The following is a 17,658-nucleotide window of genomic DNA, read 5'->3' as shown; positions in this document are numbered from 1 at the left end:
GTGGCACACAATGAGAGACAGATGCCACACACAGCAATGGCACAGAGGCAGACTTGCCAATCTTTATCTCCCACTATTTATTTTTTTCCAGGGAGAATTTACAAAAAAAAAAAATGGCCCAGTATTACACACTGGTTTTCTGTGGCACACTATGAGAGACAGATGCCACACACAGCAATGGCACAGAGGCAGACTTGCCAATCTTTATCTCCCACTATTTATTTTTTTCAGGGAGAATTTACAAAAAAAAAAAAATATGGCCCAGTATTACACACTGGTTTTCTGTGGCACACAATGAGAGACAGATGCCACACACAGCAATGGCACAGAGGCAGACTTGCCAATCTTTATCTCCCACTATTTTTTATTTTTTCAGGGAGAATTTACAAAAAAAAAAATGGCCCAGTATTACACACTGGTTTTCTGTGGCACACTATGAGAGACAGATGCCACACACAGCAATGGCACAGAGGCAGACTTGCCAATCTTTATCTCCCACTATTTATTTTTTTTTCAGGGAGAATTTACAAAAAAATACAAATGGCCCAGTATTACACACTGGTTTTCTGTGGCACACAATGAGAGACAGATGCCACACACAGCAATGGCACAGAGGCAGACTTGCCAATCTTTATATCCACTATTTATTTATTTTTTTTTCATGTACAATTTACAAAAAAAAAAAATGGCCCAGTATTACACACTGGTTTTCTGTGGCACACAATGAGAGACAGATGCCACACACAGCAATGGCACAGAGGCAGACTTGCCAATCTTTATCTCCCACTATTTATTTTTTTCCAGGGAGAATTTACAAAAAAAAAAATGGCCCAGTATTACACACTGGTTTTCTGTGGCACACTATGAGAGACAGATGCCACACACAGCAATGGCACAGAGGCAGACTTGCCAATCTTTATCTCCCACTATTTATTTTTTTCAGGGAGAATTTACAAAAAAAAAAAAATATGGCCCAGTATTACACACTGGTTTTCTGTGGCACACAATGAGAGACAGATGCCACACACAGCAATGGCACAGAGGCAGACTTGCCAATCTTTATCTCCCACTATTTTTTATTTTTTCAGGGAGAATTTACAAAAAAAAAATGGCCCAGTATTACACACTGGTTTTCTGTGGCACACTATGAGAGACAGATGCCACACACAGCAATGGCACAGAGGCAGACTTGCCAATCTTTATCTCCCACTATTTATTTTTTTATTTTTTTTTCAGGGAGAATTTACAAAAAAAAAAATGGCCCAGTATTACACACTGGTTTTCTGTGGCACACAATGAGAGACAGATGCCACACACAGCAATGGCACAGAGGCAGACTTGCCAATCTTTATCTCCCACTATTTATATTTTTCCAGGGAGAATTTACAAAAAAAAAAATGGCCCAGTATTACACACTGGTTTTCTGTGGCACACTATGAGAGACAGATGCCACACACAGCAATGGCACAGAGGCAGACTTGCCAATCTTTATCTCCCACTATTTATTTTTTTCAGGGAGAATTTACAAAAAAAAAAAAATATGGCCCAGTATTACACACTGGTTTTCTGTGGCACACAATGAGAGACAGATGCCACACACAGCAATGGCACAGAGGCAGACTTGCCAATCTTTATCTCCCACTATTTTTTATTTTTTCAGGGAGAATTTACAAAAAAAAAATGGCCCAGTATTACACACTGGTTTTCTGTGGCACACTATGAGAGACAGATGCCACACACAGCAATGGCACAGAGGCAGACTTGCCAATCTTTATCTCCCACTATTTATTTTTTTATTTTTTTTTCAGGGAGAATTTACAAAAAAAAAAAATGGCCCAGTATTACACACTGGTTTTCTGTGGCACACAATGAGAGACAGATGCCACACACAGCAATGGCACAGAGGCAGACTTGCCAATCTTTATCTCCCACTGTTTATTTATTTTTTTTCAGGGAGAATTTACAAACAAAAAAAAATGGCCCAGTATTACACACTGGTTTTCTGTGGCACACAATGAGAGACAAATGCCACACACAGCAATGGCACAGAGGCACACTTGCCAATCTTTATCTCCCACTATTTATTTTTTTTTTTCAGGGAGAATTTACAAAAAAAAAAAATGGCCCAGTATTACACACTGGTTTTGTGTGGCACACTATGAGAAACAGATGCCACACACAGCAATGGCACAGAGGCAGACTTGCCAATCTTTATCTCCCACTATTTATTTATTTTTTTTCAGGGAGAATTTACACAAAAAAAAATGGCCCAGTATTACACACTGGTTTTCTGTGGCACACTATGAGAGACAGATGCCACACACAGCAATGGCACAGAGGCAGACTTGCAAATCTTTATCTCCCACTATTTTTTTTTCAGGGAGAATTAAAAAAAAAAATGGCCCAGTATTACACACTGGTTTTCTGTGGCACACTATGAGAGACAGATGCCACACACAGCAATGGCACAGAGGCAGACTTGCCAATCTTTATCTCCCACTATTTATTTTTTTTTTTCAGGTACAATTTACAAAAAAAAAATGGCCCAGTATTACACACTGGTTTTCTGTGGCACACAATGAGAGACAGATGCCACACACAGCAATGGCACAGAGGCAGACTTGCCAATCTTTATCTCCCACTATTTATTTTTTTTCAGGGAGAATTTACAAAAAAAAAATGGCCCAGTATTACACACTGGTTTTCTGTGGCACACAATGAGAGACAGATGCCACACACAGCAATGGCACAGAGGCAGACTTGCCAATCTTTATCTCCTACTATTTATTTATTTTTTTTCATGGAGAATTTACAAAAAAATAAAAACGGCCCAGTATTACACACTGGTTTTCTGTGCCACACTATGAGAGACAGATGCCACACACAGCAATGGCACAGAGGCAGACTTGCCAATCTTTATCTCCCACTATTTTTTTTTTTCAGGGAGAATTTACAAAAAAAAAATATGGCCCAGTATTACACACTGGTTTTCTGTGGCACACAATGAGAGACAAATGCCACACACAGCAATGGCACAGAGGCAGACTTGCCAATCTTTATCTCCCACTATTTATTTTTTTTTTTTCAGGGAGAATTTACAAAAAAAAAAAATGGCCCAGTATTACACACTGGTTTTGTGTGGCACACTATGAGAAACAGATGCCACACACAGCAATGGCACAGAGGCAGACTTGCCAATCTTTATCTCCCACTATTTATTTATTTTTTTTCAGGGAGAATTTACACAAAAAAAATGGCCCAGTATTACACACTGGTTTTCTGTGGCACACTATGAGACAGATGCCACACACAGCAATGGCACAGAGGCAGACTTGCAAATCTTTATCTCCCACTATTTTTTTTTTTCAGGGAGAATTTACAAAAAAAAAATGGCCCAGTATTACACACTGGTTTTCTGTGGCACACTATGAGAGACAGATGCCACACACAGCAATGGCACAGAGGCAGACTTGCCAATCTTTATCTCCCACTATTTTTTTTTTTTCAGGGAGAATTTACAAAAAAAAAATGGCCAAGTATTACACACTGGTTTTTTGTGGCACACAATGAGAGACAGATGCCACACACAGCAATGGCACAGAGGCAGACTTGCCAATCTTTATCTCCCACTATTTATTTTTTTTTTCAGGGAGAATTTACAAAAATTACAAATGGCCCAGTATTACACACTGGTTTTCTGTGGCACACAATGAGAGACAGATGCCACACACAGCAATGGCACAGAGGCAGACTTGCCAATCTTTATATCCACTATTTTTTTTTTTTTTCATGTACAATTTACAAAAAAAAAATGGCCCAGTATTACACACTGGTTTTCTGTGGCACACAATGAGAGACAGATGCCACACACAGCAATGGCACAGAGGCAGACTTGCCAATCTTTATCTCCCACTATTTATTTTTTTTTTCCAGTGAGAATTTACAAAAAAAAATGGCCCAGTATTACACACTGGTTTTCTGTAGCACACTATGAGAGACAGATGTCACACACAGCAATGGCACAGAGGCAGACTTGCCAATCTTTATCTCCCACTATTTTTTTTTTTTTCAGGGAGAATTTACAAAAAAAAAAAGGCCAAGTATTACACACTGGTTTTTTGTGGCACACAATGAGAGACAGATGCCACACACAGCAATGGCACAGAGGCAGACTTGCCAATCTTTATCTCCCACTATTTATTTTTTTTTTCAGGGAGAATTTACAAAAAAATACAAATGGCCCAGTATTACACACTGGTTTTCTGTGGCACACAATGAGAGACAGATGCCACACACAGCAATGGCACAGAGGCAGACTTGCCAATCTTTATATCCACTATTTTTTTTTTTTTTCATGTACAATTTACAAAAAAACAAATGGCCCAGTATTACACACTGGTTTTCTGTGGCACACAATGAGAGACAGATGCCACACACAGCAATGGCACAGAGGCAGACTTGCTAATCTTTATCTCCCACTATTTTTTTTTTTCAGGGAGAATTTACAAAAAAAAAATGGCCCAGTATTACACACTGGTTTTCTGTGGCACACAATGAGAGACAGATGCCACACACAGCAATGGCACAGAGGCAGACTTGCCAATCTTTATCTCCCACTGTTTATTTATTTTTTTTCAGGGAGAATTTACAAAAAAAAAATGGCCCAGTATTACACACTGGTTTTCTGTGGCACACAATGAGAGACAAATGCCACACACAGCAATGGCACAGAGGCAGACTTGCCAATCTTTATCTCCCACTATTTATTTTTTTTTTCAGGGAGAATTTACAAAAAAAAAAAAAATGGCCCAGTATTACACACTGGTTTTGTGTGGCACACTATGAGAAACAGATGCCACACACAGCAATGGCACAGAGGCAGACTTGCCAATCTTTATCTCCCACTATTTATTTATTTTTTTTCAGGGAGAATTTACAAAAAAAAAATGGCCAAGTATTACACACTGGTTTTCTGTGGCACACTATGAGAGACAGATGCCACACACAGCAATGGCACAGAGGCAGACTTGCCAATCTTTATCTCCCACTATTTTTTTTTTTTTTCAGGTACAATTTACAAAAAAAAAAATGGCCCAGTATTACACACTGGTTTTCTGTGGCACACAATGAGAGACAGATGCCACACACAGCAATGGCACAGAGGCAGACTTGCCAATCTTTATCTCCCACTATTTATTTATTTTTTTCATGGAGAATTTACAAAAAAATAAAAACGGCCCAGTATTACACACTGGTTTTCTGTGGCACACAATGAGAGACAGATGCCACACACAGCAATGGCACAGAGGCAGACTTGCCAATCTTTATATCCACTATTTTTTTTTTTTCATGTACAATTTACAAAAAAAAAATGGCCCAGTATTACACACTGGTTTTCTGTGGCACACTGTGAGAGACAGATGCCACACACAGCAATGGCACAGAGGCAGACTTGCCAATCTTTATCTCCCACTATTTTTTTTTTCAGGGAGAATTTACAAAAAAAAAAAAATATGGCCCAGTATTACACACTGGTTTTCTGTGGCACACAATGAGAGACAGATGCCACACACAGCAATGGCACAGAGGCAGACTTGCCAATCTTTATCTCCCACTATTTTTTTTTTTTTTCAGGGAGAATTTACAAAAAAAAAATGGCCCAGTATTACACACTGGTTTTCTGTGGCACACTATGACAGACAGATGCCACACACAGCAATGGCACAGAGGCAGACTTGCCAATCTTTATCTCCCACTATTTATTTTTTTATTTTTTTTCAGGGAGAATTTACAAAAAAAAAATGGCCCAGTATTACACACTGGTTTTCTGTGGCACACAATGAGAGACAGATGCCACACACAGCAATGGCACAGAGGCAGACTTGCCAATCTTTATCTCCCACTGTTTATTTATTTTTTTCAGGGAGAATTTACAAAAAAAAAAAAAAATGGCCCAGTATTACACACTGGTTTTCTGTGCCACACTATGAGAGACAGATGCCACACACAGCAATGGCACAGAGGCAGACTTGCCAATCTTTATCTCTCACTATTTTTTTTTTCAGGGAGAATTTACAAAAAAAAAATATGGCCCAGTATTACACACTGGTTTTCTGTGGCACACAATGAGAGACAAATGCCACACACAGCAATGGCACAGAGGCAGACTTGCCAATCTTTATCTCCCACTATTTATTTATTTTTTTTCAGGGAGAATTTACAAAAAAAAAAATGGCCCAGTATTACACACTGGTTTTGTGTGGCACACTATGAGAAACAGATGCCACACACAGCAATGGCACAGAGGCAGACTTGCCAATCTTTATCTCCCACTATTTATTAATTTTTTTTCAGGGAGAATTTACACAAAAAAAAATGGCCCAGTATTACACACTGGTTTTCTGTGGCACACTATGAGAGACAGATGCCACACACAGCAATGGCACAGAGGCAGACATGCAAATCTTTATCTCCCACTATTTTTTTTTTCAGGGAGAATTTACAAAAAAAATGGCCCAGTATTACACACTGGTTTTCTGTGGCACACTATGAGAGACAGATGCCACACACAGCAATGGCACAGAGGCAGACTTGCCAATCTTTATCTCCCACTATTTATTTTTTTTTTTCAGGTACAATTTACAAAAAAAAAAAATGGCCCAGTATTACACACTGGTTTTCTGTGGCACACAATGAGAGACAGATGCCACACACAGCAATGGCACAGAGGCAGACTTGCCAATCTTTATCTCCCACTATTTATTTTTTTTCAGGGAGAATTTACAAAAAAAAAATGGCCCAGTATTACACACTGGTTTTCTGTGGCACACAATGAGAGACAGATGCCACACACAGCAATGGCACAGAGGCAGACTTGCCAATCTTTATCTCCTACTATTTATTTATTTTTTTTCATGGAGAATTTACAAAAAAATAAAAACGGCCCAGTATTACACACTGGTTTTCTGTGGCACACAATGAGAGACAGATGCCACACACAGCAATGGCACAGAGGCAGACTTGCCAATCTTTATCTCCCACTATTTTTTTTTTCCAGGGAGAATTTACAAAAAAAAATGGCCCAGTATTACACACTGGTTTTCTGTAGCACACTATGAGAGACAGATGCCACACACAGCAATGGCACAGAGGCAGACTTGCCAATCTTTATCTCCCACTATTTTTTTTTTTTCAGGGAGAATTTACAAAAAAAAAATGGCCAAGTATTACACACTGGTTTTTTGTGGCACACAATGAGAGACAGATGCCACACACAGCAATGGCACAGAGGCAGACTTGCCAATCTTTATATCCACTATTTATTTTTTTTTTTCATGTAGAATTTACAAAAAAAAAAAATGGCCCAGTATTACACACTGGTTTTCAGTGGCACACTATGACAGACAGATGCCACACACAGCAATGGCACAGAGGCAGACTTGCCAATCTTTATGTCCCACTATTTATTTTTTTATTTTTTTTTCAGGGAGAATTTACAAAAAAAAAAATGGCCCAGTATTACACACTGGTTTTCTGTGGCACACAATGAGAGACAGATGCCACACACAGCAATGGCACAGAGGCAGACTTGCCAATCTTTATCTCCCACTGTTTATTTATTTTTTTTTCAGGGAGAATTTACAAAAAAAAAAAATGGCCCAGTATTACACACTGGTTTTCAGTGGCACACTATGACAGACAGATGCCACACACAGCAATGGCACAGAGGCAGACTTGCCAATCTTTATGTCCCACTATTTATTTTTTTATTTTTTTTTCAGGGAGAATTTACAAAAAAAAAAAAAATGGCCCAGTATTACACACTGGTTTTCTGTGGCACACAATGAGAGACAGATGCCACACACAGCAATGGCACAGAGGCAGACTTGCCAATCTTTATCTCCCACTATTTTTTATTTTTTCAGGGAGAACTTACAAAAAAAAAAAATGGCCCAGTATTACACACTGGTTTTCAGTGGCACACTATGACAGACAGATGCCACACACAGCAATGGCACAGAGGCAGACTTGCCAATCTTTATGTCCCACTATTTATTTTTTTATTTTTTTTTCAGGGAGAATTTACAAAAAAAAAAAATGGCCCAGTATTACACACTGGTTTTCTGTGGCACACAATGAGAGACAGATGCCACACACAGCAATGGCACAGAGGCAGACTTGCCAATCTTTATCTCCCACTGTTTATTTATTTTTTTTTCAGGGAGAATTTACAAAAAAAAAAAATGGCCCAGTATTACACACTGGTTTTCTGTGGCACACAATGAGAGACAAATGCCACACACAGCAATGGCACAGAGGCAGACTTGCCAATCTTTATCTCCCACTATTTATTTATTTTTTTTCAGGGAGAATTTACAAAAAAAAAATGGCCCAGTATTACACACTGGTTTTGTGTGGCACACTATGAGAAACAGATGCCACACACAGCAATGGCACAGAGGCAGACTTGCCAATCTTTATCTCCCACTATTTATTTATTTATTTTCAGGGAGAATTTACACACAAAAAAATGGCCCAGTATTACACACTGGTTTTCTGTGGCACACTATGAGAAACAGATGCCACGCACAGCAATGGCACAGAGGCAGACTTGCCAATCTTTATCTCCCACTATTTTTTTTTTCAGGGAGAATTTACAAAAAAAAAAAAAAATGGCCCAGTATTACACACTGGTTTTCTGTGGCACACAATGAGAGACAGATGCCACACACAGCAATGGCACAGAGGCAGACTTGCCAATCTTTATATCCACTATTTATTTATTTTTTTTCATGTACAATTTACAAAAAAAAAAAATGGCCCAGTATTACACACTGGTTTTCTGTGGCACACAATGAGAGACAGATGCCACACACAGCAATGGCACAGAGGCAGACTTGCCAATCTTTATCTCCCACTATTTATTTTTTTCCAGGGAGAATTTACAAAAAAAAAATGGCCCAGTATTACACACTGGTTTTCTGTGGCACACTATGAGAGACAGATGCCACACACAGCAATGGCACAGAGGCAGACTTGCCAATCTTTATCTCCCACTATTTATTTTTTTCAGGGAGAATTTACAAAAAAAAAAAAATATGGCCCAGTATTACACACTGGTTTTCTGTGGCACACAATGAGAGACAGATGCCACACACAGCAATGGCACAGAGGCAGACTTGCCAATCTTTATCTCCCACTATTTTTTATTTTTTCAGGGAGAATTTACAAAAAAAAAATGGCCCAGTATTACACACTGGTTTTCTGTGGCACACTATGAGAGACAGATGCCACACACAGCAATGGCACAGAGGCAGACTTGCCAATCTTTATCTCCCACTATTTATTTTTTTATTTTTTTTTCAGGGAGAATTTACAAAAAAAAAAATGGCCCAGTATTACACACTGGTTTTCTGTGGCACACAATGAGAGACAGATGCCACACACAGCAATGGCACAGAGGCAGACTTGCCAATCTTTATCTCCCACTATTTATATTTTTCCAGGGAGAATTTACAAAAAAAAAAATGGCCCAGTATTACACACTGGTTTTCTGTGGCACACTATGAGAGACAGATGCCACACACAGCAATGGCACAGAGGCAGACTTGCCAATCTTTATCTCCCACTATTTATTTTTTTCAGGGAGAATTTACAAAAAAAAAAAAATATGGCCCAGTATTACACACTGGTTTTCTGTGGCACACAATGAGAGACAGATGCCACACACAGCAATGGCACAGAGGCAGACTTGCCAATCTTTATCTCCCACTATTTTTTATTTTTTCAGGGAGAATTTACAAAAAAAAAATGGCCCAGTATTACACACTGGTTTTCTGTGGCACACTATGAGAGACAGATGCCACACACAGCAATGGCACAGAGGCAGACTTGCCAATCTTTATCTCCCACTATTTATTTTTTTATTTTTTTTTCAGGGAGAATTTACAAAAAAAAAAAATGGCCCAGTATTACACACTGGTTTTCTGTGGCACACAATGAGAGACAGATGCCACACACAGCAATGGCACAGAGGCAGACTTGCCAATCTTTATCTCCCACTGTTTATTTATTTTTTTTCAGGGAGAATTTACAAACAAAAAAAAATGGCCCAGTATTACACACTGGTTTTCTGTGGCACACAATGAGAGACAAATGCCACACACAGCAATGGCACAGAGGCACACTTGCCAATCTTTATCTCCCACTATTTATTTTTCTTTTTCAGGGAGAATTTACAAAAAAAAAAATGGCCCAGTATTACACACTGGTTTTGTGTGGCACACTATGAGAAACAGATGCCACACACAGCAATGGCACAGAGGCAGACTTGCCAATCTTTATCTCCCACTATTTATTTATTTTTTTTCAGGGAGAATTTACACAAAAAAAAATGGCCCAGTATTACACACTGGTTTTCTGTGGCACACTATGAGAGACAGATGCCACACACAGCAATGGCACAGAGGCAGACTTGCAAATCTTTATCTCCCACTATTTTTTTTTCAGGGAGAATTAAAAAAAAAAATGGCCCAGTATTACACACTGGTTTTCTGTGGCACACTATGAGAGACAGATGCCACACACAGCAATGGCACAGAGGCAGACTTGCCAATCTTTATCTCCCACTATTTATTTTTTTTTTTCAGGTACAATTTACAAAAAAAAAATGGCCCAGTATTACACACTGGTTTTCTGTGGCACACAATGAGAGACAGATGCCACACACAGCAATGGCACAGAGGCAGACTTGCCAATCTTTATCTCCCACTATTTATTTTTTTCAGGGAGAATTTACAAAAAAAAAATGGCCCAGTATTACACACTGGTTTTCTGTGGCACACAATGAGAGACAGATGCCACACACAGCAATGGCACAGAGGCAGACTTGCCAATCTTTATCTCCTACTATTTATTTATTTTTTTTCATGGAGAATTTACAAAAAAATAAAAACGGCCCAGTATTACACACTGGTTTTCTGTGCCACACTATGAGAGACAGATGCCACACACAGCAATGGCACAGAGGCAGACTTGCCAATCTTTATCTCCCACTATTTTTTTTTTTCAGGGAGAATTTACAAAAAAAAAATATGGCCCAGTATTACACACTGGTTTTCTGTGGCACACAATGAGAGACAAATGCCACACACAGCAATGGCACAGAGGCAGACTTGCCAATCTTTATCTCCCACTATTTATTTTTTTTTTTTCAGGGAGAATTTACAAAAAAAAAAAATGGCCCAGTATTACACACTGGTTTTGTGTGGCACACTATGAGAAACAGATGCCACACACAGCAATGGCACAGAGGCAGACTTGCCAATCTTTATCTCCCACTATTTATTTATTTTTTTTCAGGGAGAATTTACACAAAAAAAAATGGCCCAGTATTACACACTGGTTTTCTGTGGCACACTATGAGACAGATGCCACACACAGCAATGGCACAGAGGCAGACTTGCAAATCTTTATCTCCCACTATTTTTTTTTTTCAGGGAGAATTTACAAAAAAAAAATGGCCCAGTATTACACACTGGTTTTCTGTGGCACACTATGAGAGACAGATGCCACACACAGCAATGGCACAGAGGCAGACTTGCCAATCTTTATCTCCCACTATTTTTTTTTTTTCAGGGAGAATTTACAAAAAAAAAATGGCCAAGTATTACACACTGGTTTTTTGTGGCACACAATGAGAGACAGATGCCACACACAGCAATGGCACAGAGGCAGACTTGCCAATCTTTATCTCCCACTATTTATTTTTTTTTTCAGGGAGAATTTACAAAAATTACAAATGGCCCAGTATTACACACTGGTTTTCTGTGGCACACAATGAGAGACAGATGCCACACACAGCAATGGCACAGAGGCAGACTTGCCAATCTTTATATCCACTATTTATTTTTTTTTTCATGTACAATTTACAAAAAAAAAATGGCCCAGTATTACACACTGGTTTTCTGTGGCACACTATGAGAGACAGATGCCACACACAGCAATGGCACAGAGGCAGACTTGCCAATCTTTATCTCCCACTATTTATTTTTTTCAGGGAGAATTTACAAAAAAAAAAAAATATGGCCCAGTATTACACACTGGTTTTCTGTGGCACACAATGAGAGACAGATGCCACACACAGCAATGGCACAGAGGCAGACTTGCCAATCTTTATCTCCCACTATTTATTTTTTTCCAGGGAGAATTTACAAAAAAAAAAATGGCCCAGTATTACACACTGGTTTTCTGTGGCACACTATGAGAGACAGATGCCACACACAGCAATGGCACAGAGGCAGACTTGCCAATCTTTATCTCCCACTATTTATTTTTTTCCAGGGAGAATTTACAAAAAAAAAAATGGCCCAGTATTACACACTGGTTTTCTGTGGCACACTATGAGAGACAGATGCCACACACAGCAATGGCACAGAGGCAGACTTGCCAATCTTTATCTCCCACTATTTATTTTTTTCAGGGAGAATTTACAAAAAAAAAAAAATATGGCCCAGTATTACACACTGGTTTTCTGTGGCACACAATGAGAGACAGATGCCACACACAGCAATGGCACAGAGGCAGACTTGCCAATCTTTATCTCCCACTATTTTTTATTTTTTCAGGGAGAATTTACAAAAAAAAAAATGGCCCAGTATTACACACTGGTTTTCTGTGGCACACTATGAGAGACAGATGCCACACACAGCAATGGCACAGAGGCAGACTTGCCAATCTTTATCTCCCACTATTTATTTTTTTATTTTTTTTTCAGGGAGAATTTACAAAAAAAAAAATGGCCCAGTATTACACACTGGTTTTCTGTGGCACACAATGAGAGACAGATGCCACACACAGCAATGGCACAGAGGCAGACTTGCCAATCTTTATCTCCCACTATTTATATTTTTCCAGGGAGAATTTACAAAAAAAAAAATGGCCCAGTATTACACACTGGTTTTCTGTGGCACACTATGAGAGACAGATGCCACACACAGCAATGGCACAGAGGCAGACTTGCCAATCTTTATCTCCCACTATTTATTTTTTTCAGGGAGAATTTACAAAAAAAAAAAAATATGGCCCAGTATTACACACTGGTTTTCTGTGGCACACAATGAGAGACAGATGCCACACACAGCAATGGCACAGAGGCAGACTTGCCAATCTTTATCTCCCACTATTTTTTATTTTTTCAGGGAGAATTTACAAAAAAAAAATGGCCCAGTATTACACACTGGTTTTCTGTGGCACACTATGAGAGACAGATGCCACACACAGCAATGGCACAGAGGCAGACTTGCCAATCTTTATATCCACTATTTATTTTTTTTTTCATGTACAATTTACAAAAAAAAAATGGCCCAGTATTACACACTGGTTTTCTGTGGCACACTATGAGAGACAGATGCCACACACAGCAATGGCACAGAGGCAGACTTGCCAATCTTTATCTCCCACTATTTATTTTTTTCAGGGAGAATTTACAAAAAAAAAAAAATATGGCCCAGTATTACACACTGGTTTTCTGTGGCACACAATGAGAGACAGATGCCACACACAGCAATGGCACAGAGGCAGACTTGCCAATCTTTATCTCCCACTATTTATTTTTTTCCAGGGAGAATTTACAAAAAAAAAAATGGCCCAGTATTACACACTGGTTTTCTGTGGCACACTATGAGAGACAGATGCCACACACAGCAATGGCACAGAGGCAGACTTGCCAATCTTTATCTCCCACTATTTATTTTTTTCCAGGGAGAATTTACAAAAAAAAAAATGGCCCAGTATTACACACTGGTTTTCTGTGGCACACTATGAGAGACAGATGCCACACACAGCAATGGCACAGAGGCAGACTTGCCAATCTTTATCTCCCACTATTTATTTTTTTCAGGGAGAATTTACAAAAAAAAAAAAATATGGCCCAGTATTACACACTGGTTTTCTGTGGCACACAATGAGAGACAGATGCCACACACAGCAATGGCACAGAGGCAGACTTGCCAATCTTTATCTCCCACTATTTTTTATTTTTTCAGGGAGAATTTACAAAAAAAAAAATGGCCCAGTATTACACACTGGTTTTCTGTGGCACACTATGAGAGACAGATGCCACACACAGCAATGGCACAGAGGCAGACTTGCCAATCTTTATCTCCCACTATTTATTTTTTTATTTTTTTTTCAGGGAGAATTTACAAAAAAAAAAATGGCCCAGTATTACACACTGGTTTTCTGTGGCACACAATGAGAGACAGATGCCACACACAGCAATGGCACAGAGGCAGACTTGCCAATCTTTATCTCCCACTATTTATATTTTTCCAGGGAGAATTTACAAAAAAAAAAATGGCCCAGTATTACACACTGGTTTTCTGTGGCACACTATGAGAGACAGATGCCACACACAGCAATGGCACAGAGGCAGACTTGCCAATCTTTATCTCCCACTATTTATTTTTTTCAGGGAGAATTTACAAAAAAAAAAAAATATGGCCCAGTATTACACACTGGTTTTCTGTGGCACACAATGAGAGACAGATGCCACACACAGCAATGGCACAGAGGCAGACTTGCCAATCTTTATCTCCCACTATTTTTTATTTTTTCAGGGAGAATTTACAAAAAAAAAATGGCCCAGTATTACACACTGGTTTTCTGTGGCACACTATGAGAGACAGATGCCACACACAGCAATGGCACAGAGGCAGACTTGCCAATCTTTATCTCCCACTATTTATTTTTTTATTTTTTTTTCAGGGAGAATTTACAAAAAAAAAAAATGGCCCAGTATTACACACTGGTTTTCTGTGGCACACAATGAGAGACAGATGCCACACACAGCAATGGCACAGAGGCACACTTGCCAATCTTTATCTCCCACTGTTTATTTATTTTTTTTCAGGGAGAATTTACAAACAAAAAAAAATGGCCCAGTATTACACACTGGTTTTCTGTGGCACACAATGAGAGACAAATGCCACACACAGCAATGGCACAGAGGCACACTTGCCAATCTTTATCTCCCACTATTTATTTTTCTTTTTCAGGGAGAATTTACAAAAAAAAAAATGGCCCAGTATTACACACTGGTTTTGTGTGGCACACTATGAGAAACAGATGCCACACACAGCAATGGCACAGAGGCAGACTTGCCAATCTTTATCTCCCACTATTTATTTATTTTTTTTCAGGGAGAATTTACACAAAAAAAAATGGCCCAGTATTACACACTGGTTTTCTGTGGCACACTATGAGAGACAGATGCCACACACAGCAATGGCACAGAGGCAGACTTGCAAATCTTTATCTCCCACTATTTTTTTTTCAGGGAGAATTAAAAAAAAAAATGGCCCAGTATTACACACTGGTTTTCTGTGGCACACTATGAGAGACAGATGCCACACACAGCAATGGCACAGAGGCAGACTTGCCAATCTTTATCTCCCACTATTTATTTTTTTTTTTCAGGTACAATTTACAAAAAAAAATGGCCCAGTATTACACACTGGTTTTCTGTGGCACACAATGAGAGACAGATGCCACACACAGCAATGGCACAGAGGCAGACTTGCCAATCTTTATCTCCCACTATTTATTTTTTTTCAGGGAGAATTTACAAAAAAAAAATGGCCCAGTATTACACACTGGTTTTCTGTGGCACACAATGAGAGACAGATGCCACACACAGCAATGGCACAGAGGCAGACTTGCCAATCTTTATCTCCTACTATTTATTTATTTTTTTTCATGGAGAATTTACAAAAAAATAAAAACGGCCCAGTATTACACACTGGTTTTCTGTGCCACACTATGAGAGACAGATGCCACACACAGCAATGGCACAGAGGCAGACTTGCCAATCTTTATCTCCCACTATTTTTTTTTTTCAGGGAGAATTTACAAAAAAAAAATATGGCCCAGTATTACACACTGGTTTTCTGTGGCACACAATGAGAGACAAATGCCACACACAGCAATGGCACAGAGGCAGACTTGCCAATCTTTATCTCCCACTATTTATTTTTTTTTTTTCAGGGAGAATTTACAAAAAAAAAAAATGGCCCAGTATTACACACTGGTTTTGTGTGGCACACTATGAGAAACAGATGCCACACACAGCAATGGCACAGAGGCAGACTTGCCAATCTTTATCTCCCACTATTTATTTATTTTTTTTCAGGGAGAATTTACACAAAAAAAAATGGCCCAGTATTACACACTGGTTTTCTGTGGCACACTATGAGACAGATGCCACACACAGCAATGGCACAGAGGCAGACTTGCAAATCTTTATCTCCCACTATTTTTTTTTTTCAGGGAGAATTTACAAAAAAAAAATGGCCCAGTATTACACACTGGTTTTCTGTGGCACACTATGAGAGACAGATGCCACACACAGCAATGGCACAGAGGCAGACTTGCCAATCTTTATCTCCCACTATTTTTTTTTTTTCAGGGAGAATTTACAAAAAAAAAATGGCCAAGTATTACACACTGGTTTTTTGTGGCACACAATGAGAGACAGATGCCACACACAGCAATGGCACAGAGGCAGACTTGCCAATCTTTATCTCCCACTATTTATTTTTTTTTTCAGGGAGAATTTACAAAAATTACAAATGGCCCAGTATTACACACTGGTTTTCTGTGGCACACAATGAGAGACAGATGCCACACACAGCAATGGCACAGAGGCAGACTTGCCAATCTTTATATCCACTATTTATTTTTTTTTTCATGTACAATTTACAAAAAAAAAATGGCCCAGTATTACACACTGGTTTTCTGTGGCACACAATGAGAGACAGATGCCACACACAGCAATGGCACAGAGGCAGACTTGCCAATCTTTATCTCCCACTATTTATTTTTTTTTTCCAGTGAGAATTTACAAAAAAAAATGGCCCAGTATTACACACTGGTTTTCTGTAGCACACTATGAGAGACAGATGTCACACACAGCAATGGCACAGAGGCAGACTTGCCAATCTTTATCTCCCACTATTTTTTTTTTTTCAGGGAGAATTTACAAAAAAAAAAAGGCCAAGTATTACACACTGGTTTTTTGTGGCACACAATGAGAGACAGATGCCACACACAGCAATGGCACAGAGGCAGACTTGCCAATCTTTATCTCCCACTATTTATTTTTTTTTTCAGGGAGAATTTACAAAAAAATACAAATGGCCCAGTATTACACACTGGTTTTCTGTGGCACACAATGAGAGACAGATGCCACACACAGCAATGGCACAGAGGCAGACTTGCCAATCTTTATATCCACTATTTATTTTTTTTTTCATGTACAATTTACAAAAAAACAAATGGCCCAGTATTACACACTGGTTTTCTGTGGCACACAATGAGAGACAGATGCCACACACAGCAATGGCACAGAGGCAGACTTGCTAATCTTTATCTCCCACTATTTTTTTTTTTCAGGGAGAATTTACAAAAAAAAAAATGGCCCAGTATTACACACTGGTTTTCTGTGGCACACTATGAGAGACAGATGCCACACACAGCAATGGCACAGAGGCTGACTTGCCAATCTTTATCTCCCACTATTTATTTTTTTATTTTTTTTTCAGGGAGAATTTACAAAAAAAAAAATGGCCCAGTATTACACACTGGTTTTCTGTGGCACAC

This window comes from Ranitomeya variabilis, chromosome 4 (genome assembly GCF_051348905.1).
Source record: "Ranitomeya variabilis isolate aRanVar5 chromosome 4, aRanVar5.hap1, whole genome shotgun sequence".
Classification (NCBI taxonomy): Eukaryota; Metazoa; Chordata; class Amphibia; order Anura; family Dendrobatidae; genus Ranitomeya; species Ranitomeya variabilis.
This window is presented reverse-complemented; position numbering follows the sequence as displayed.